We start from the raw sequence: 21702 nt of genomic DNA on the forward strand, positions 1-21702 counted from the left end.
ACACAGCTGGTGTTGAGAGACACTGTCTGGAGACAGACACTTAGTGCCTGCTTCTCCTGCTGCCTTGATTTCTCTAAATCAGAGGTTCTTATCTGTTGTCCATGGAGATTCTTCAGGGTGTCCACAAGCCTAATAAAACTACATGCAAACACTTGTGTATGTGCAATTTCTTTCCTTTTTTTTCCTGAGGAAGATTCACTCTGAGCTAACATCCACTGCCAATCTTTCCTCTTTTTGTGTGGGTCACCGCTACAGCATGGCCACTGACAGACTAATGGTGTGGGTCCACACCTGGAATCCAACCCTGGGCCACTGAAGCGGAGTATGCCAAACTTAACCACTAGGCCGTCTAGGTTCGCCCTATGTTCACATTTTTCTAATGGAGGGTCCTCAGACTCTCTAAGGGATCTATGGCCCGCAAAGCTTAAATCCACTGCTCTAGACATTCAAAGAAAGGAAAAGATCTTGGGAGCATAGGAATTGCCAACCCAGGTAGCCTTTCAGAGATGCTGAATCTGTGTCCGCTGCACTAACTGGCAGATACTTAGGGCATTCTCCATTGGACGCCTGCTCCGGAAGACATGGGCCAGGGCGAGAGTCCAGCCAGGTCTCTTACACGAGTGATGACTCATTTGACTCCATGACCAGGTTCAAGGATCTCACAGAAGAAATACTAAATACTATTTCTCTTCCTAATGAGCATCTGTCCTGGCATGAGCAGAGACTGGCAACCACAATTCCTAAAAGCATAGCTTACGCAGCACTCATTAAAGGGACACTTCACGAACACATAAATTAGGCCAAATCATTTTGTGGCCTGAATATGAACATTTTAACTTTCATGGTGAATTTTGCCACATTTGCACTTTACGTTCATTCCTCTGCCCAGTGCCAGGTCACCCCCTTTAAGTCTGTGTATCTGTCTGGAAATAGGGTCACTGACTCAGGAACCACCTCAAAGAGGGTCCATAAGTCAGCCAAGGCTTTTGACCTTCACGGAGACAGCTGCGGCTTCTCCTCCATGCTGCTGAAGGGCAGTCCTCCTCCCCCAGAGCGGCTGCCTAAGATGTCTCTCTGCTGGCTGACACGGCGAGGCCAGGTGCTCTAGCTCTAGGCACCTCTGTGTACTCGGGCAACGGTGACAACAGCAAAGAAAGCAGGCAGATCCCAAGCCAGGGCCACGAACTCTAAAGACATCGGACAGTGCTTATGACAGGCCCATCTCCCAGAGAGGAAATCTCAGACGTCAGACGAGGTGGTAACCTGGAGAGGAGAGACACAGTACCAGCTCAGTGTTCTCAAAGCATGCGCTGTGGGCCAACAGCATCAGAGTCATCAAGGAACCTGCAAAAACTGCACATTCCTGCCCAACACTTAAAATTCTGAGTGACTGGAAAATTGTATAGTAAGGAGCTCCAAAAACCCATCCCTCTACCAAAGCAACAAAAAGCTGGTTAAAACCATCAGAACTGAGTCTTTTGTAACTCTGGAAATTAACCAAAGGCTTGCAGCAGCCAGGGGAACACTGAAAAAACACGGCTGACTCGGCAACAGCAGCGAGCTCGGCAGCATTTGAACACCCGGCTCCCAGCTCAGCGTCGTCACCCTGAGGACGACAGCCTGGCATCCCGGTACCAGGAATGCACCAGAAGGAGGAGACGGACCTATTTCACAAGGAAATGTGATCATTTATTCTGACCTGAAGGACCGGCTCAGAAGGCTTGCCTCTCTCCCCTAACTTGGGACTCTTCAGCGCTAACATGCCACCTGGGCAGTTTGTCAAAATCATTTCCAGGAAAATGTTTTACCTATTTCTACCTGAGGCAACTGATAACAGTTGAGCAAATGACAGATTAACCAGGAAGCTCGGGAGGAGAGGCTGGGGAGTGAGGTGTTTGGGGAATAAGGGCTTGGAGAAGCTTCTCCCGATTGCTGGAAATCTAGGACATGCAGGTGCCTGGGGCCATGCAGGTGCTCAGGAAGGCCCTGAGAAGGAAGGCCCTCCCTCTCTCCCCCACCCCCCACCTTCAGACTGCACAGCAGGAGGGGAAGGGGAAGAAAGAGTGTGAACTGCGTGCTGAGTGTTGAACATGAGCCGCCCACCACACACACACACAGCCCATCTGCAAGGCTGGTTTGCTGTTGCTTTGGTTCCAGGCATTTAAGAGTCTCTGTCTAATCATTTGCTGACCATTATGTTAATGGAACAGAGATATCAGTGGCCACACAAGACAGAAATTGCAGACTTTGCATAATTAGTTCAGAAAAGTCACGAAAACAAACAAAAACACCTACACAAACCCTGGGGAGGGGAGAGTCTGATAGAAGAAACACAGGGGTGGATCTTCATGACCTTGATCAGGTGGTGGTTCCTGAAATACGATATTGCACAAGTGACGAAAGGAAAAAAGATATGCTAGACTTCGTCAAAATTAAACTCCTTTGTACATTAAAGGACATTTCAAGGAAATGAAATGACAATTCACAGAATAGGGAAAAAATTGCAAATCATATATCTGATAAGGGTCTAGTGTCCAGAATATACAGAGAACTTGACACCTTAACAACAAAAAGACAAACAACCCAATTAAAACATGGGCAAAGGACGAGAACAGACATTTCTCCAAGGAAGACACAAAAATGGCTGAAAAATACATGAAAAGATGCTCCACATCATTAGTCATCAGGGAAATGCAAATCAAAACTACCAGATACCACTTCACATCCATTAGCATGGCTATAATCAGACAAATGGAAAAGCAGCATTGGAGACGATGTGGAGAAGCTCGAACCCCTACGCCGCTGTGGGGACGCGAGACAGTGCAGCTGCTGTGGAAACAGTCAAGTAGTTCTTCAGAAAGGTCAACAATTCCACTCCTAGGTATACGCCCAAGGGAAATGAAAACGCCATCCACAGAAAAACTCATACATGAATGTTCACAGCAGGATTATTCACAATCGCCAAAGGTGGGAACACCGGACTGTCCATTGACTGATGATGGACAGACAAATTTGATCTATCTATACGTTGGGACATAATTCAGTCATAAAAAAAGAAGTACTGATCCACGCTACAACATGGATGAACCTTGAAAACATCGTGTAAGTGAAAGAAGCCAGGCAGAAAAGGTCTCGTGTGAATCCATTTATAGGAAATGTCCAGAACAGGCAAATTTGTAGACAGAAAGCAGGTTAGCAGTTGCCAGGGGGTGGGGGAGGGTGTGATGGGAGTGACTGATGAATGGGTATGGGGTTTATTTTAGGGTAAAGAAAATGCTCTGGCATTAGATAGTGGTGATGATTGCATAACATTGTTAATATACTAAAAACACTTAATTGTACACATTAAAATGGTTGAATGGTAGACTTTATGTTATCTGAATTTTATCTCAATTTTTTAAAAATAAAAAAAATTCTGAGTGAGTTGGCCTGGGGTGAAGTCCAGAACTATGCATGTCACAGAGCATGTCTAGTGACTAAAGTCTGAGCCCCAAAGCTTCAACTGTCAACATCAAGACTTTCTGTCGTCATGTTAATGATTTTATACTCCAACCACTGCCAGGTGAAGCTGAAACCCACCGCCCAGCGGCTCAGGAGTTGTCAAGCCAAGAGGCATCCACGTGGATGTGCTCAGCATGCAGCCCACCAATGCCCACCTGACCCAAGAGTGGGACTCACCTGAGACTTGAGCAAAGGGGTTGGGGCGGGGGTAGAGCCTAAACAAGATGCAATCAGCTAGCTCGACTTAGCAGCTAGGTCTCACCTGCCAGTAAAGAATTTGAGAGTTTCTTGTGGATGTGAGAAAAGTTGCCTTAGGGGTATAACTGCATGAAGGGAGTGAGGAAGAAGTTTTCACAATCACTGGGACCGTGTGTGCCCTGACCTTCAAAAGCCAGCTCATTGCAGAAATGAGGAGAAAGTGACCATAATCAGTGCATTGTCCAGTGAATGTCTCACCCGTATCTGCTGTGTCACCTGATCACCTGGCGATGCTTTGTGGGGCTTACAGTCTGGGGGCCCACGCACCCAGCGCCTCCAACACCACAGTCAGGTCTGTGCAGGGAAAGCAGAGGGTGCTCGGGAGGGCACCCAGGGAGCCCAGGACAGCCAGGAGGGCTTCTCAGAGACTGCTGGCTGGGCAAAGAGTTGGGGAAATTTGGAAGAAGTTGTGCTGAAGGAGGGAGATCTTATTTTACTTAAAAGGGACCAGTTGTTTAGGTCATGGGAACTTGTTGCAGAGGTTTCCTGAGCTGTTTCCTCAAATCGAGGACTCCCAGGGATTCAAGGCTCTGAGTGGGCTCACAGACTGAACTCCAACGAGGAGCAAGGCCTCAGAGCACACTGCGCCTGCAACAGCAGGCAACGGCAGCAGTGCTGTTGAGGACATCTCACTGGGGCCTGCGCGTGGTGCTCACATGCCCTGCTGTCTCTCCAGGGACATGAGGCCAACTGGGAAGGACAGAGTGGTCTGTGGTTCCAGGAGCGGCTGGCAGAGAGAAGGTGCCAGCCTGGCGCCCAGGCTGAGCCGAGGCTTGCCTTCAACAGTGCAGATCAGCAGCCTGCCAGAGGGAGAGGCTGCTCGTCTGCCTTCACAAAACTGCTGAAATCTGCGCTGAGACCAGCAGCTTCCACCCGGAACACAAACATCAAGCTTCACCCTAAGGAACAGAGCAATCACCTGCCTTACACGACAAGCACCGTGCTGGAAAGCCGCATGGCTGTACACAGCGCTGATGCCTCCGCTTTCTCATGTCCCCCTGGGGTCATGATCTAAACATGCAGAACAGGTTGACTGACTCTCTGAAGCCAAATCAAACACGAATTCCAAATTCTTGGTAGGTAGGGATGAATAATCGTTAAACAATAGGATACACTGCGCTAGAACCTGGAACTCTTGCTGGAAAGGGTTTTCTTCCCCCAAAATATACATTTACAAATATAAACATAAATTATATGTTACTTTGTGTTTTTAAGTCAACTTCTTGTTGACTTAAGAGACTTCGAAGGTACTTCTGGAACCCTGGAGCACATTCCCCATCCCCAGCCTAGAACATAACAGACTCTGAAGTGCTGTTCGTTTTAAGAAAAAGACCGACAGCTCGATAGAAAAGATGGGCAAATTGTCATAAAGTTGACAGTAAAGCAGAAAAATAGCCTTTAAACATATGAAAACATGCTCAACTTCATTCGTAATAGCAAAATAAGCATTTCAAATTACCACAAGGTATTATATTGGAATAGATGACAAAGTGTGATGATACACTCTGTTGTCAAGGATGTGGGGTCTACCAGACGCATTCAGTTTTGCTGGATAGTAGATTGGTACCACCATCGTGAGAAGAGGTAAGGGTCTGAACTAACCCCACAGGAAGCAGGGACCTTTGTAGGACTACACCCTCAGCGAAAGGGACAACTAGGAAAAATCTACCTATGGGGACAGGAAGGTTGTAAGACTTCTCTGCCTGGATCTAGGTACAAAATGAGACCATGTGTCTGAAGCCACAATGGGTTTGAGGTTGGAATTTTGGTCTGTGAAACCCACAGGTAAGAACTTACGCCGATAGAAGTAGTCTCAGGGTGGTGTTAGAACCACACACATAAGCAGCCCAGAGCCTCGGTTCTCAGCTGGGGGTGACTCTGCCCCTACTGGGCATTTGGCCAGAACTGGGGACACTTTTGGTTGTCAGGACTGGGTGTGACTGCAGGTAGCGGGTAGAAACCAGGGGTGGTCCAAAGCCATACAGAGCACAGGACACAGCCCCAGAACTAAAGGCTGGGCCCCAGCCCAGAATGTCAGTAGTGCCACTGGCCTGGAGGGACAGACTCTCAATTCAAGCCCATGGATTCCCACGATGAAGCCCCAGTGAGGATGGATTTACAGACCAAAGTTATAAAACACACATGATAACAACCCACATGAGCAAACAGCAGCAGAGACGTGAGTAATAGGTTTGGCTCCTAGGAACTTCAGATAATAGAATTATCAAAAATAATTAAAGACATGAAAGAAGGAATTAAAAACACCAGAGAAAAAAGATATTATCAAAAAGACCAGGATGGGGGCTGGCCCCGTGGCCGAGTGGTTAAGTTCGCGCGCTCCGCTGCAGGCGGCCCAGTGTTTCGTTGGTTCGAATCCTGGGCGCGGACATGGCACTGCTCATCAGACCACGCTGAGGCAGCGTCCCACATGCCACAACTAGAAGGACCCACAACGAAATATACAACTATGTACCGGGGGGCTTTGGGGAGAAAAAGGAGAAAAATAAAATCTTTAAAAAAAAAAAAAAAAAAAGACCAGGATGATGTGAGTAAGAAACAAAGCTGCTGGAAATGAACAAATGCAGCTGTAGACGAGGTTGAAAGCAGAGAAACTGGGATCAGGTAGAGGCACTCCCTCCCAGGAGGCCTCCCATACAGTCAACAGGAGACAAACATTACAGAAAAAGCCACACATGCAGAGGAGGAAGCAAAATTCCCAAGGTCTGTTCGCCAGGAATCCCAGAAGAAGAGGCAAAAATAAACCAAGGGAAGAAGATGCATCAGGATTGGGGATTTACCAGTGCTCAAGATGGAAGACTCCCAGAGTGCCAAATAGGATAAGGAAAATCCCACGCCTGGTGCTGTATAGGGAAACCTGGGAGCCTTAATCCTCAAATAAATGTATCCAGGGGAACTGGATGGTTTTTCAGCTTGGGAAGTAAGGAAAGCTTTCGTCTTTCTACTTCTGGGGAAGATGCTCTTCAGGGCTGAACCCCACTGCGGCCCGCACAGCCTCCCCGCTCTCCATTAGCCACACTATTTTCAGCCTGAATCCCTGTAGCATTTGGTAACTGGGGCTGGGACACACTCCAGGGTCACGGACAGAAAGGGCTGGGCGGCCAGGGTCTGCTCTTTCTGAGGCAAATGCATTGGAGGCAAGGAGAGGCTGCCTCCCCCACTGGCTGTTTCCTCTTGAGCCCTGCTCCTGGCAGGCGCACACCCGTCCTCAGAGCTGCCGAGCCCGCTGCTCACACAGGCTGCTGTGGGAAACAGCGCCAGGCAGTGCTGGCGGCTTGCAGAGGAAGCAGAGAACACAGGCGGGGGCGTGGAGGTGCCAATTAGTGATGGTCTCTCCTGGGGGGGTGAGGAGGCCACGCTGGCAGAGGTGTGAATGTGAGCGTGAGCGTGTGTACAGGGCTTCCTCGTCCAGGCGAAAGGAGAGAAAAAACAGGCCTGGTTTGGAATGGGATGCCAGGCATCAGAAGGCCAATCCACAGCTGAGGAAACATTTATTCTGTAACTGAATCTACCATTTTGTATTGAGACTTAAAAATGTTAATGGGAACAGACTACAACCTCTTTATTGACCACGAAGTTTGGATTTCACCCAAAGAAGGGAAGTATTCTTTTCTAGGAGAAATTTCTTTCCTTGTGCAAAAAGAGATAGAGCTTTCTCATTAGAGCAGCTGACCTTTAAAATGAGACTCTTGATATACCCGGGCAGATGGAGCGCCGCTGATGGGAGCCCCGCCATGGTCCCCACGTCTCTGGGGCCCTCACGTGCCCCTGGGCTGTACACCTGCATCTCTGTGCCCGGGGCTTCCTCTGGCCACCAGGGTCCATCCTGCCCACCCAGCACAGGCCAGGGATGCCTGAGCCTTAGCGCTCCCCGGAGCAGCCTCATGGTGACTGAAGGAGCTAGGCGGGATGGCCCCCAGGGGCCCCACTGTAGACTGGCTCTGCCTTCCCGTCCCTGTGTGGCTCCCGACTGCTGGGCTGGCTTTCCTGGGATGACTCGCCAAGGAAGTCACCTGAGCCCTTTATCAGGATCTGCTCTGGAGGAATCTGAACCCAGAGTCGGGAAGGGTGAGGCCAGCACTGCATTTCGAGACCACGGTTCCTGGAACTTTATGGAAAGAGAAACATGCAGGGAAAAAGGTCTGAAAGAGCATGTTACCAAGAGTCTCATTCATCCTTTCATTCGCTCAACCAACGATCGTCCGGCACGTCCTATGCACCAAGAGCCTCGATTCAAGGATGCAACCTGCTGTCTCTTATTGTAGAAAGAAAAGGGATTCAATGACAGTATCTTCGGCCACTTCGCTGGGTCTTTTATAGGAATTAGTCTACTTTATGATACTATGTCTGTGAACCGACAGTGCCCAACCTTTGCCCTGCCGATCACCTGCTTCTCTAAGCAACTTAGGGTGCAAATAATTTACCATCCAAACTGGGACACTCTCTGGAAGGCAGGGTGCTGTTAACAATGACATGGGCCGACCAGAGTAAATGAGAGGGAGGTTACCTGCCCCGGGAAGAGCAGAGGGGACCGGCGTGGGATGCAGGAGGGAGGATGGTGGGAGAGGGAGTCTGCCACCCTAGTCATGGCCTGCCTGCGTCTTGGATCCCCAATTGTGAATAAGTGATTTGAGGGCTAAGATGGGACCAGAGCAGAGGAAGGGAGGCACTGTGGGAATTGTGGTTGAGCTGGTCCGGGCTTCTCACTGAGGCTGCGCCCATACTTAATGCCTCAGGGGAAGGCAGGATGGGGGGGGGGGGGAGGGGCTTGAGGGAGTGGCTGGATGTGCAGAGGCAGGCGAGGGAGGGCAGGGAGCCGAAGGAGAGCACAGACCTTCCTGCACTGACCCCTGGTTGTGAAATGCACATTGCGCATGGCTGTTCACTGTATGCATTCAACAAACACTCATGGAGAACGTGGCAGATCCCAGCAAAGCTCTAAGTCCTTACAAATCAGCTGACATCCTACAGGCAGGCAGGATTATTGTCCACCTTCTATGCTGAAGGTCACTGAGACACAGGGAGGTGAGGTAACCTGCCCAGGGTCACCCAGCAGACGAGGCAGAATAGCCCGGCTTCTGTCTGCTCTCACCCTGGAGGGGGCGGCTGTGGTACCGAGGTTTCCAGGGGCACAGAACATGAACAGCCAGCAGTGGTGGCCTGTCAGAGGTGCAGCTCCCAGGCCACAGGCCACAGTCCCCACCTGCTTTCTTCTCACCACACGGCCGCCCTGAAGGCGGAGCATGGGTGCAGCAGGCTGAACTCTGTCCCCCCAAAAGACCTAATCCCCAGCATCTGTGAATGTGACCTTATTTGGAAAAAGGGTCTTTGCAGAGGCTGTCGAGTTAAGAGGAGGTTGCTGTGGGCCTAACCCCGTGACTGTCCTCACAGGGGGAGGAGAGAGACACACAGGACAGAGGCCACACGACGTTGGAGGGGGGGCGGAGGAGGATGTGGCTGCAAGCTGAGGAGCGCCCAGAGCCCCCAGAAGGTGAGGAGGCAGGAAGGATCTGCCCTAGAGGTTTCAGAGGGAGCACGGCCCCGCAGACGCCCTGATTCTGCTCTTCCCGCCTCCAGACTGTGGGAGAATACATTTCTACTGTTTGAAGCTCCTGTTTGGGGTGCTTTGTTACTGCAGCCCCGAGAAACCAATACAAGGGGTAAGGGTGAAAAAAGACCATGTTTTCTTCCAGGCAGAAGGCAAAGCACGAACACAGGCATCCACAACACCATTGCACCAAAGGAAACGGAAGAAATTGTCTACCGCACCCACCAAGGCCTCCCACCGTTGCTGCACCCCATGCTGGGGTTTCAGCCATTGTTTTTCACCAAAAGAATTGAAGTTTGGTTTGGCGAAGGTCCCGGGTCAAGTTTTCATGTTCAATATTCCATTTATAACTGTTAGTCAGCATTCTTCCCACCCAGTCTCACTCCCCTCCTAGGAAAATAATCAAGTTCTGTATGAGTCTGGCTGAATACTCGTAAATAAGTTAAGTGGCTCTAGGACCCCTCAAGCAGTTTGAAATAAACTGTGGCTTAAACTAAGTCACAGGTGTAATTCCATTTGTGCTGGTCAGCCTGCACCGTTATCCTGGAGCCTCTGCAGAGACGCACATCCTTGCCACCCCGCCCCAGAACAACGGAGGTGCAGGGGATTGTCCAGCACCCAGACACCTCGTCCCAGGAAGTGGCAGCAAGTGCGGGTTTTCCTACACAGGAGCGTGTGAACATGAGATGGAGGACAATGACAGCACGAGCACCACAGAGACTCTCTGGCAAACATAATGAATAAAGAGAAGTTGCTGAGATATGATGACACTGACAGCTCTGAATCAAAATCGCTCAGAATTTCTACAGGCGTTCATTGGGGGCGCTCCCTTACACAAACGAGGCCTCACTCGAGGTGGGCGCTCTGTACATCCAGGGGTCTGTAATTTACATGAGCGCTGCCAGGATTCACACAAGCTGCTCTGGAGACCAGGTCATTATCTTTAAGGAAAGATAGCCCAGGGGGCCAGGGAGTTCCCAGACCAGGGCTCTCAACCAGGGTCCACTCTGCCCCCCAGGGGACATATGGCACTGTCTGCAGACATCTCTGGTTGTCACGACTGGGGGACCACTGGCATCAAGAGGGTGGAGGTCAGGGGTGCTGCTCAGTTCCCTGCAGGGCCCAGGACGGCCACCACAGAGAGTCACCCAGCCAACGTCAGGGGTGCAGAGGCTGAGACCATGCTCATACTCATCAGTCTTACCGAGTAAAGAACTCACTGAAGCAGCCGTACAAGGAAAGAGACGACAGAAGCTAGACATCAGTTTAGATGCTGGGAGACATCACCAGGCTGTTGAGGGGACACAGAGGACCAACAGGCTGCCACCAAAGCAGGGCGTCACGCGAGGAGGAAGCTTGAAGAGTGGTTTGATCTCAGCTTAAAAGCCAACTGCTCGAGGATCTAAAACACGTCTCACACTAGAGATGTTGCAAGATAATTAACTCGCCAATTAAAGGCTTTGTAAGTTGTTCCCTGCCTCCACCTTGGTTTGGGTGTCTTCATAAATTGGGTTCACACCTGTTTACCTTTTCCCTCATCTCTTCTCGACATCAGCCACCCCAGGGCCAAAGGGGTTGGTTTGTGGGAAAGGGGAGCCATGACTCGGACCTTTCTCAAAAACTGTCCCAACCTTCTTGCTGGTCTTGTCTTCTTCCAGATAGGCACTTGGCTTTGTAGTCAAAACACTTAACCTCTGAGACGGCACATCTTCACAAGAACAGACATGTGAGATGGGCCATGTGACAACAAGGAAGAAGTGATGCAAATAAGAAACGCTTTTCTTCCACCGACCAGCATACAACTGTGGCTGAGACAATTCAGAGTAAAAATGCATGAGCCTCATGACAGTGAAGAGGTCACAGGCTAATATTTGATGAGCCACTAAATGTTTTGCCTTTGAATTCTTACTGTCCTACCATGACGAATACTATATGAATTAAGATAAAAATCACCTAAGGGTTAAAAACAAAGAGCCAAAGTAGATAACTAATTTTAGACAAAATAAGACTCTAAGGAGATTTTCACAGTCTTAAAATAAAGACAAGTACTATTAGAATCATTCCACAATTTCTTTCTGGTTGTTAAACTCATATGTATTCAATTATTTTGTTTTAAATGGTTTTATATTCTATACGTCAAAGTTACACAAATTACAAAAGCCTTCTAAAGTGTATATATGAACAGAACTGAAAACTTGCTAATTACATCTATTTTTAGCCATGTTATTGACAGAAACATTGACAATTATTTTTCAGTTACGATTTCTGAGAACCACATATAGTCTCCAAATCTATAAGACACATAGGAATTTGGTAACTAACAACTCTTATCCACAAAGCAAGGTGTATACGGCAGAGCTGTATATAACTACCCCCAAGAATTTTTTAAATTAAATTTTTAATTTTGAGATTGTAGAGATCCCATGTACCTTTTACCCAATTTGCCCACTGGTAGCATCTTGCAGAACTGCAGCCCACTCTCACAACCAGTATGCTGACACTGACACAGTCCAGACGCAGGGCATCCATCACCCCCTGACACCCTTTTATAGTCACACCCACTTCCCTCCCTCCCACCCATCCCCCCACACCCACCCCAGCAACCACTGAAACCACGAATCTGTTCTCCATCTCTATACTGCTGTCATTCCAAAAGTGGTATATAAATGGACTCACACAGTTATGTAACCTTCTCGGATTGGTTTTTTTCACTCAGCATCACTCTCTGGAGACCCAGCCAGGTTGTTGCTGTATCAACAGTTCACGCCTAGTGATCTCTTGCCTATGGATGTGCCACAGTTTGTTTAACCATCACAAGTTGAAGGACATCTGGGTTATTTCCAGGATTTGACTATCATGAACAAAGCTGCTGTAAACATTTCCATGAAGATTTTTTTTTCCTCTGGGATAAATGCCCAGTGAAGCAAAAGTTTTTACTTTTGATAAAGCCCAATTTATCATTTCTTGTATTATTGACTGTGTTTTTGGTATCAAGAATAATTTTTCTAGTCCAACATCCCAAAGACTTTCTACCGTTCTTTTTCTAGAGTTTGTAGTTTTACATTTTAAGTCAGGGATCCATTTTGAGTTAATTTTTGTACCAGGTGTGGGACTTAGATCAAGGTTCACTGTTTTGGCCTGTGGATGTCAACTGTTCCAGCACTGTTTTGAAGACTATCTTTCCTACGTTGAATCACCTTTGAAACTTTGCCAAAAATCAGTTGGGCATGTTTGTGTGGATCTATTTCTGGGTTTTCTCTTCTGTTCCGTTGATCCAGTAAATGTTTCTCCACCAATACACACAGCTTGATAACTAGCTATATGGCAAGTCTCAAAATCGGGTGGACGTCTGACTCCTCCCACTTTATTCTTCTTTTCAAAATAGTTTAACCTATTCTTGTTCCTTTGCCTTTCCATACAGATTTTGGAACAATTCTGTCTGTATTTGCACTGGGACTTGACAGGAATTGTGCTACCCTCCAGCCTGCTCTCAGCCCTACCCTTCTTCCCTCCTTTGGCAGCTCTGTTCTTTGCTGCACACACTCTAGGATGGCTACGTCCACTCAGCACAGGGACCCTTCATCACAGGTGACGCCCCTCCCTGTCTCTGCTGGTTTTATTTGCCCCTTATCTACATTATCAAATACTAATGCAGCCTCTCCAACTTTCTTTTGATTGATGTTTGCATGATATATCTTTTTCTATCCTTTTAATTTCAACCTGCTTATATGGTTATAATTGAAGTGACTTTCTCATGGACAACATATTATTGGGTCATGTTTTTTCATCCATTCTGTCACTCCCTGCCTTTTAATTGGTATTTGTTTTGTTTATACCATTTATATCTAATGTAATTATTGATGGGTAGTGTAATATTGATAATGTGATAACGCAATAATGTAATCATTGATAAAATCTTCCATTTTATTTTATGTTTTCTGTTCTTTGTTCATTTCTGTTTTATTTTTCCTGTCTCCCTGTGGATGTCTTGATCATATTTTAGAATTCTACCTTCCATCATCTGTAGTGTTTTTGAGTGTTTTTAGTGGTTGCTTCAGATATTGCATTATATTTACATAACTTATCACAGTCCACTGGTGGTGTTATTTTACTGAGTGCAGTGTAGACACCTAACTTTTCTTTATGTATGTATACCATACCCCCTTTGTAATACAATTATCTTAAATAATCCTTCTACATACCTTAGAATCACATCAGAAAGTGTTATAGGTTTGTTCCCACCATCAAACATAATTTAGAAAACTCAAAAGGAGAAGGTAAGTCTATTGATTTACTCCTATTCTTGCTTCCCATTTTTCTCCTTCCTGATGTCCCAAGATTCCTTCTTTTATTGTTTCCTTTCTCTTTGGAGAACGTCCAATGAGTCAGTATTTAAAGGTAGAGCTGCTGGTGACAAATTTTCTCAGCTTTCCTCTATCTGAGAATGTCTTGATTTCACCTTCATTCCTCAAGGATATTTTTTCTGAGTATAAGATTATGAGCTGATCTTTTTTTTTAGCACTTGAAAAGTGTTGTTTCACTTCCTTCTGGCCTCCATGGTTTCTGATGAGAAATCCACTGCCATTTGAATTGTCTTCCCCTATAGGTAAGGTGTTTTTTCTCTCTTAACTGCTTTCAAGAGTTTTAATTTCCCTTTAGTTTTCAGAAGTTTGACTCTGATGTGTCTATTGTGGATTTTGGGGGTTATCCTATTAGGGATTCATTCAGCTTCTTGAATATGTGAACTTATGTCTTTTGCCAAATTTGAGAAGTTTTAAGTCATTATTTCTTCAAGAACTTTCCAGTCCTGCCATCTTTCTCCTCTCCTTCCAAGACTCTGATGACATGAATGTTAGATCTTATAGTCTCACAGGCCCCTGAAGCTCTGTTCATTTTTTTCAGTCTATTTTCTATTACTCAAATTGGAAAATTTCTATATTCAGTCTTCCAGTTCACTGATTCTTTCGTCTGTCCCCTCCATCTGCTTTTGAATCCATCCATCAAGTTTTTCATTTCATTCATTATATTTTTCCATTCTAAGCTATTCATTTTGTTTTCTTTGTATCTTCTATTCCTTCACTGAGACTTTCTATGTCTTTGCTAAGGCTTGATTTTTTCATCTGTTTCAGGTGTGTTTGTAATTGCTTATTAAAGTATTTTTTACAAGGGCTGCTTTAAAAATCTTTGCCCAATAATTCTAGTATCCCTGTCATCTTGGTATTGGTATCTGTTGATTGTCCTTTTTCATTTGGTTTGAAATCTTCCTGGTTCTTGGTATGATGACTGATTTTCTAATGAAGCCTGGACATATTGGGTATTATGTGATGGGACTCTGGATCTTATTTAAACCTTATGTTGTAGCTGACCTCCTCTGACACTGATCTGGAAGGTGGGGGAGGGCTGTCGTCTCACACTGGCAGGTGGGGGTAGAAAACCAGGGTCCCCTCTTGGCTGCAATTGACACAGGGGGGCTCTTCATTATTGATGGGTAGAGGTGGGAGTTCCTGCTCCCCAGCAGGTCTCTGCTGCCACCAGCCCAGTGGGAGGTTGGAGTGCCTCACTACAGCAATGGAAGGTGGAGGTCTAGGGTCCCGACTTGCCATTGCTGGGGTTTGGGGCCACACTGTTTGGGGTAGAGTGATTATCATCTAGAAGTGTTCTCTCCTGCTAGGCTGCCCCTTTCCTGGTCCTTTGGTGGGAGAGAGCAGGCTTCTGTTGCCTGCTCCTATTGGCATTTCTGGGTTGCCAGCTTCTCCAACTCCCCATTTGGGATGTTTGAGACAAAAAATCCTCCAGGAACTCATCATGGTGTTGTTTCTTGGGTCCTGAGGTCCCTGCTGGTCTGCCCTCTTCTCTCCACCTTTCAGAGTCTTCTCATGTTTGTTTTACATATAATTCCCAGGAGTTTTTATTTTATTTTTATTTTTATTTTTATTTTTATTTTTTATTGAGTTATTGATAGGTTACAATCTTGTGAAATTTCAATTGTACATTAATGTTTGTCAGTCATGTTGTAGGTGCACCACTTCACCCTTTGTGCCCACCCCCCACCCCACCTTTCCCCTGGTATCCACTAAACTGTTCTTGGTCCATAATTTTAAATGCCTCATATGAGTGGAGTCATACACAGATTATCCTTCTCTCGCTGGCTTATTTCACTTAACATAATTCTCTCAAGTTCCATCCATGTTATTGCAAATGGAATGATTTTGTTCTGTTTTGCAGCTGAGTAGTATTCCATTGTATATATGTACCACATCTTCTTTATCCATTCGTCTGCTGATGGGCACTTAGGTTGCTTCCACGTCTTGGCTATTGTAAACAGTGCTGCAATAAACATTGGGGTGCACAGGACTTTTGGGATTGCTGACTTCAGGCTCTTTGGATAAATACCCAGTAGTGGGATGGCTGGATCGTATGGTAGTTCTAGTTTTAGTTTTTTGAGGAATCTCCATACTGTTTTCCATAGTGGCTGCACCAGTTTGCATTCCTACCAGCAGTGTATGAGGGTTCCTTTTTCTCCACAAGCTCTCCAACATTTGTTGCTATTAGTTTTAGATATTTTTGTCATTCTAACGGGTGTAAGGTGATATCTTAGTGTAGTTTTGATTTGCATTTCCCTGATGATCAGCGATGATGAGCATCTTTTCATGTGCCTATTGGCCATCATTATATCTTCTTTGGAGAAATGTCTGTTCATGTCTCCAGCCCATTTTTTGATTGGGTTGTTTGATGTTTTGTGATTGAGTTGTGAGAGTTCTTTATATATTAAGGATATTAAGCCTTTGTCAGATATATGACTTGCAAATATTTTTTCCCAGTTAGTGGGTTGTTTTTTTGGTTCAATCCTGTTTTCATTTGCCTTGAAGAAGCTCTTTAATCTGATGAAGTCCCATTTGTTTATTCTTTCTATTGTTTCCCTTCTCTGAGAAGGCATGGTGTCCGAAAAGATCCTTTTAATACTGATGTCAAAGAGTGTACTGCCTACGTTTTCTTCCAGAAGCCTTATGGTTTCAGGTCTCACCTTTAGGTCTTTAATCCATTTTGAGTTTATTTTGGTGAGTGGTGAAAAAGAGTGGTCAATTTTCATTCTTTTATATATGGTTTCCAGTTTTCCCAGCACCATTTGTTGAAAAGACTTTCTTTTCTCCATTGTATGCCCTCAGCTCCTTTGTCAAAGATAAGCTGTCCATAGATGTGTGGTTTTATTTCTGGGCTTTCAATTTTGTTCCATTGATCTGTGCACCTGTTTTTGTACCAGTACCATGCTGTTTTGATTACTGTAGCTTTGTAGTATGTTTTGAAGTCAGGGATTGTGATGCCTCCCGTTTTGTTCTTTTTTCTCAGGATTGCTTTAGCAATTCGGGGTCTTTTGTTGCCCCATATGAATTTTAGGATTCTTTGTTCTAATTCTGTAAAGAATGTCATTGGGATTCTGATTGGGATAGCATTGAATCTGTAGATTGCTTTAGGTAGAATAGACATTTTAACTATGTTTATTCTTCCAATCCATGTACATGGAATGTCTTTCCATCTCCTTATGTTGTCATCCAATTCTCTCAGAAAGGCCTTGTAATTTTCATTATATAAGTCCTTCACTTCCTTAGTTAAATTTACCCCAAGGTATTTTATTCTTTTTGTTGCGATTGTGAATGGTATTGTATTCTTGAGTTCTTTTTCTGTTGGTTCATTACTGGAGTATAGAAATGCTACTGATTTATGCAGATTGATTTTATACCCTGCAACTTTGCTGTAGTTGTTGATTACTTCTAACAGTTTTCCAATGGATTCTTTGGGGTTTTCTATATATAAGATCATGTCGTCTGCAAACAGCGAGAGTTTCACTTCTTCCTTCATAATTCCCAGGAGTTTTAGTTGTCCTCAGTGGGAGGAACAGAGAAGAGTATGTCTACACCATCTTCCCAGAAGAGGAAGGCCTCCCAAAATTTGGAAAGCAAGCTATAAAATATTTGCTAATCTTGTGATTTGTAATAAAATAAGTTTAAAGAAATTCCACTTGCTCTGGAAACAAGTTGCAATGAAATAAAACCAATGTAGAGTGATTTTTTTCTCCTAAAATAATTACTCAGTTTACTTAAATGATATGTGTTGAGCATCTAGTGTGTCTTCATATTCTAGCTAATACAATATCTTCTAAATTTTTGGAAACTGTGTCTAAAGGGAAGTATGTAAGTAGTCAGATGTTTTGGGTGTCCACTCACTCTGATTTCTTTTCTTTTTTTTTTTTTTTTGAGGAAGATTAGCCCTGAGCTAACATCTGTTGCCAATCTTCCTCTTGTTGCTGAGGAAGATTGGTCCTGAGCTAACATCCATGCCCAACTTCCTCTTCTTGATATGTGGGACGCCTGCCTCAGCATGGCCTGATAAGTGGTGCGTAGGTCCATGCCCATGATCTGAACTCTGCGGCTGCCAAAGCAGAGTGCACGAAATTAACTGCTACACCATCAGGCTGGCCCCTCTGATTTCTAAACAAATATTTTTTCTAAAATTATTTTTAGAATAATAGCCACTTAAAGTGACTCCAGTCTCTCCAGAATGACTCAGGATTTTAAGAGCAGTCTTCACTTACATTCCGAACAATTCTGAGGGAGCATCCGGGCCTCCATTCCCACAGCAAAACCCACCACCCACCTTTGCCTGGCACCCTGGCTGCTATTAATGGGCAAGGTCTCACTGCAAACTCCTCCGTTTGACCTCTGCCTTTTGGGGGTTCGAAATCAATGAGCCTAGACTAGGGTTAATTTACCTCTAAGTGTTTCTGAAGCACAGACAGTTCTATTGAATAAATGAGGGAAATATTCAACCTGCTCAGAAGAGCAGGCATGAACACATCCAACATAGCTCATAAGTTCATACAGCCAAATAGCTTCTCTTTCTACTGAAAATGCACTTAGCCATCAGGAACCATTTCTTCCCACTCAAGAACTGTTTCTCACTGGTTGTAACTGATTCCTGATGGGAGGCAGGCAAAGTCCAAGGTGAGACGAGACATCTTGTGCCAGAAAGCAAAGAAGAGCTCCAATGTGAATGGACGTGTGTCGAAAGGATGTGGGGCCAGCCTGAAAGGGCTCCTACCGGCAGACTTTGAGAGTCTAAAAACATAATGACTCGACTTATTGTAAATGTGAGTAAAGAGAAGCCTATGCATCTTCAGTGATACAGTAATAAAAGAGAGAAAGAAAAGATGTTTGCCACCATTGGAGGACAAGATCTCAGCCCAGTGCTTGCTACCAGGTCATTGCGAAGGGGAGTGTGGCTTTAAATGGGTACATCTAGTACTCACCCCTTAATCCAGCAGCAGACTTGGCACAGCCATCCTGACAATATGGCCCTTGGATGTGATGCAACGAGTCACCAACAGTCATCTGGCTCTGCCCTAGGTGAGTACAGGCTCTAATCAGATGCCTAGACCCAAGTCCCGGTGTCCAGAGAATGCGCGGGATAGAGAAACACCACTGAGAAACCGGAACGGGGCCATCCTACAGAACAACTGGCTTGGATTCTTCAAAGAGTCAAAGACAAGCCAAAATAAAAGGTGGGAAGAATGTTCTAGAATCTGGGAGTAAAAGAGATTAAGAGACATAACCAAATGAAATGTATAAATCTTGATTAGATTTTTATCCAAAAACCTACAAAAGAGACAGTTTTGGGACAATTGGGAAATATGAATTTGGACCTGATATATTCATTTTTGTTAATTTTCTTAGGTGTTATAATGGTATTGTGGTTATGAAAGACAATGACCTTATTTTTAGGAGATGCATGCTTAACTATTCAGAGATAAAATGTCTTGATTTATGTCAACTACTTCCAAATGGTTCATATATTTCATATATACATCAACACACATTTCATATATATATATACACATACATAGGCACAGACAGATGGCTAGGTTTTCACATAGCATTCTTTCAACTTTTCTGTATGTCTGAAATTTTTCACTTAAAAAAAACTAGAAAAAAACAATTTAAAAAAATCCCAAATCAACAAAACATAATTCTTATGATATTGCTTTCCTCCTCACAAAGCAAGATGCAAAACAATATATAACCTCCATTTTCATTTATCAAAATATTAATAATGGTTATCATGCTTGTGTGATGGCTAACTTTTTGTCAACATGACCAGGTCATGGGGTGCCCAGATATTTGGTGAAACATGATCCTGGGTGTTTCTGTCAGGGTGCTTTGGACAAGGTAATGTTTAATCTGTAGAGTAAAGCAGACTGCCCTCCCTAAAGTGAGAATCTCACATTTTGTGCCTTAACATGAAGGTTTATTATGATAAATACCATGAAAACCCCACTATAAAACCAAGCCAAGCGACCTCCTCTGCCCACCGTTCCCCGGCCTGACCTCGGCCTCCCTGGTTCTGCCACGTCTAGGCAAGTGTGGCTGCTCCTCGGGCTCCTGTGTTCACATTCATGTTCTTGACCGTCTGCTGTGGGTCGCTCCTGCTTTCCTTTCTCTTCCTGGCCACTTGGTGTAACTGGTCTCTGCCAACTGCCTTTGGACAGACCTGGCACACCTGTGGACACTGGGCCCCAGGCCAAGGGTTCAGCTTTAGTGCATGTGGACCTGCCAGTGTCATACTTCCATTCACACAATCAGTCAGAACTTAACCACACTGGTCTTCACCAAATGGGTCCAATTATATATATATGTATGTATATGTTTACATTGATTTGTCCGTTATTCACGCATTGACACAGCACACTTTGACCCACTCAGATCTTTTCCTGTCAATGGGATATTCTAGTGAAAGTTTGTATCTCTTAAACTATTGTGGCCAAACAGATTTGGGTTTTGTTCATAAACTCATAGTTCCTGATTTCCCACTTCCCAAACACCATTAACAACATGGGTGTGGAAAGAAAAATGACAATTAGAATCACAACTGAAATTCCCAACAACCATAACAGTCACATCAAACTGCAGCAGGAGAGATTTAGGTTAGATGGAAAGAAATCCTTAACTAATTACAAGCTGGAGAAACATTGAGAAAAGTTGTACCGTGGTCCCCCTTATCCATGGTTTTGCTTTCCCTGGTTTCAGATCCCCTCGGTCAACTGCAGTCCAAAAATACTAAATGGAAAATTCCAGAAATAAACAATTCCTAAGTTTTAAACGGCACACTGTCTGAGTGGTGTGATGAAATCTCATGCCATTCCACTCTGTCCCCCCTGGACGTGACGCATCCCTTTGTCCAGCAGGTCCACACTGTATAAACTACCTGCCTGTTAGTCACTTAGTAGCCATCTTGGTTATCAGATCCCCTGCCACAGTATTGCAGTGCTCGTGTTCAAGTAATCCTTGTTTTACTTAATAATGGCCCAAAGTACAAAAGGAGTGATGCTGGCAATTTAGATGTGCCAAAGAGAAGGGGAAACTGCTTCCTTTAAGTGAAAAGGTAAAAGTTCTCGACTTATTAAGGAAAGAAAAAAAATCATATGCTGAGGTTACTAAGATCTATGGTAATTTTTATTACAATATATTGCTATAATTGTTCTAATTTATTATTAGTTATTGTTGTTAATCTCTTACTGTGCCTAATTTATAAATGAAACCTTATCATATGTCTGTATGTATAGGAGAAAACATAGCATATACAGGGTTAGGTGCTATCCGTGGTTTCAGTCATCCCCTGGGGGTCTTGGAATGTAGCCCCCTAGGATGAGGGGGACTACTGTACAACATCCTTCACTGCCAATTTTTGAGGGAAATTAGGCTTCTAATTTCCCCACTGATTGGGTGGATCCCGGCTCACAGCAGGAAAGCAGATGAGGGAGCAACATCCCAATTCTATATTCCAGCACACTGTTGATCTGCCTTCCGATGAGAGGAGTAAAGCCGAGAAGGGATATTTCTTTGAAAACAACACATCTAAATGTGTGAAACTCTTCTTAGACTGCCAGGTGCCATGCACAACAGGATTCTTGCTATCTAGGTGGGAAAATCCAAGGACAGAGTCAGAAGACTAGGATCTTGGCCTCAGCTCTGTGTGCCTAAGGCCAGTTACTTAAGCCTCTCGGGGTCTCAGGGTCCAGTCAGTGAATCAAGGGGTCGAATGAGATGATCGCCAGGCCCCTTCCAGATTTAAGGTATAAATTTAAGTCTACAAACACCAGGGAAGAGTGGGAAAGAAGAGAGGCATGGTATTTTGGAAAACAGCAGGAGAGAGTGGGAAGAAGACAGAGGAACACAATAGCAGCGAGGGCTGACGAGGGGAGAGGCCTGGGCAGGTGAAGAGCAGGTGAGGGACACACGGGAGCTGGGTGGGGCTGCAGACACCCACTGGCCCGAGTCACGAGCATCCCAGCTCACCTCTGGCATCCTGGGACAAAGCCTCCAAGA

The 21702-nt window shown here is 45.1% G+C and overlaps 1 protein-coding gene across 9 annotated transcripts in view; it reads right to left on the reverse strand.

Moving 5' to 3' along the window:
• KCNG2 (potassium voltage-gated channel modifier subfamily G member 2) overlaps positions 1 to 21702 on the reverse strand; it is an 87437-nt gene that overhangs the window by 39584 nt on the left and 26151 nt on the right. For 4 of the 9 annotated variants that reach the window (XM_044744007.2, XM_070512799.1, XM_070512801.1 and 1 more), the window contains exon 3: positions 992 to 1263. The exons of 3 other annotated variants lie outside the window; for them this stretch is intronic. The gene's annotated coding sequence lies outside the window, so the exon portion shown is untranslated. Of the gene's footprint in view, positions 1 to 954; positions 1264 to 18629; positions 18782 to 21702 lie in introns of those variants that run through there. 2 more of the 9 variants (XM_070512803.1, XM_070512802.1) reach the window with 2 other exon arrangements.

Source organism: Equus asinus, chromosome 7, assembly GCF_041296235.1.
Source record: "Equus asinus isolate D_3611 breed Donkey chromosome 7, EquAss-T2T_v2, whole genome shotgun sequence".
In the NCBI taxonomy this organism is placed as follows: Eukaryota; Metazoa; Chordata; class Mammalia; order Perissodactyla; family Equidae; genus Equus; species Equus asinus.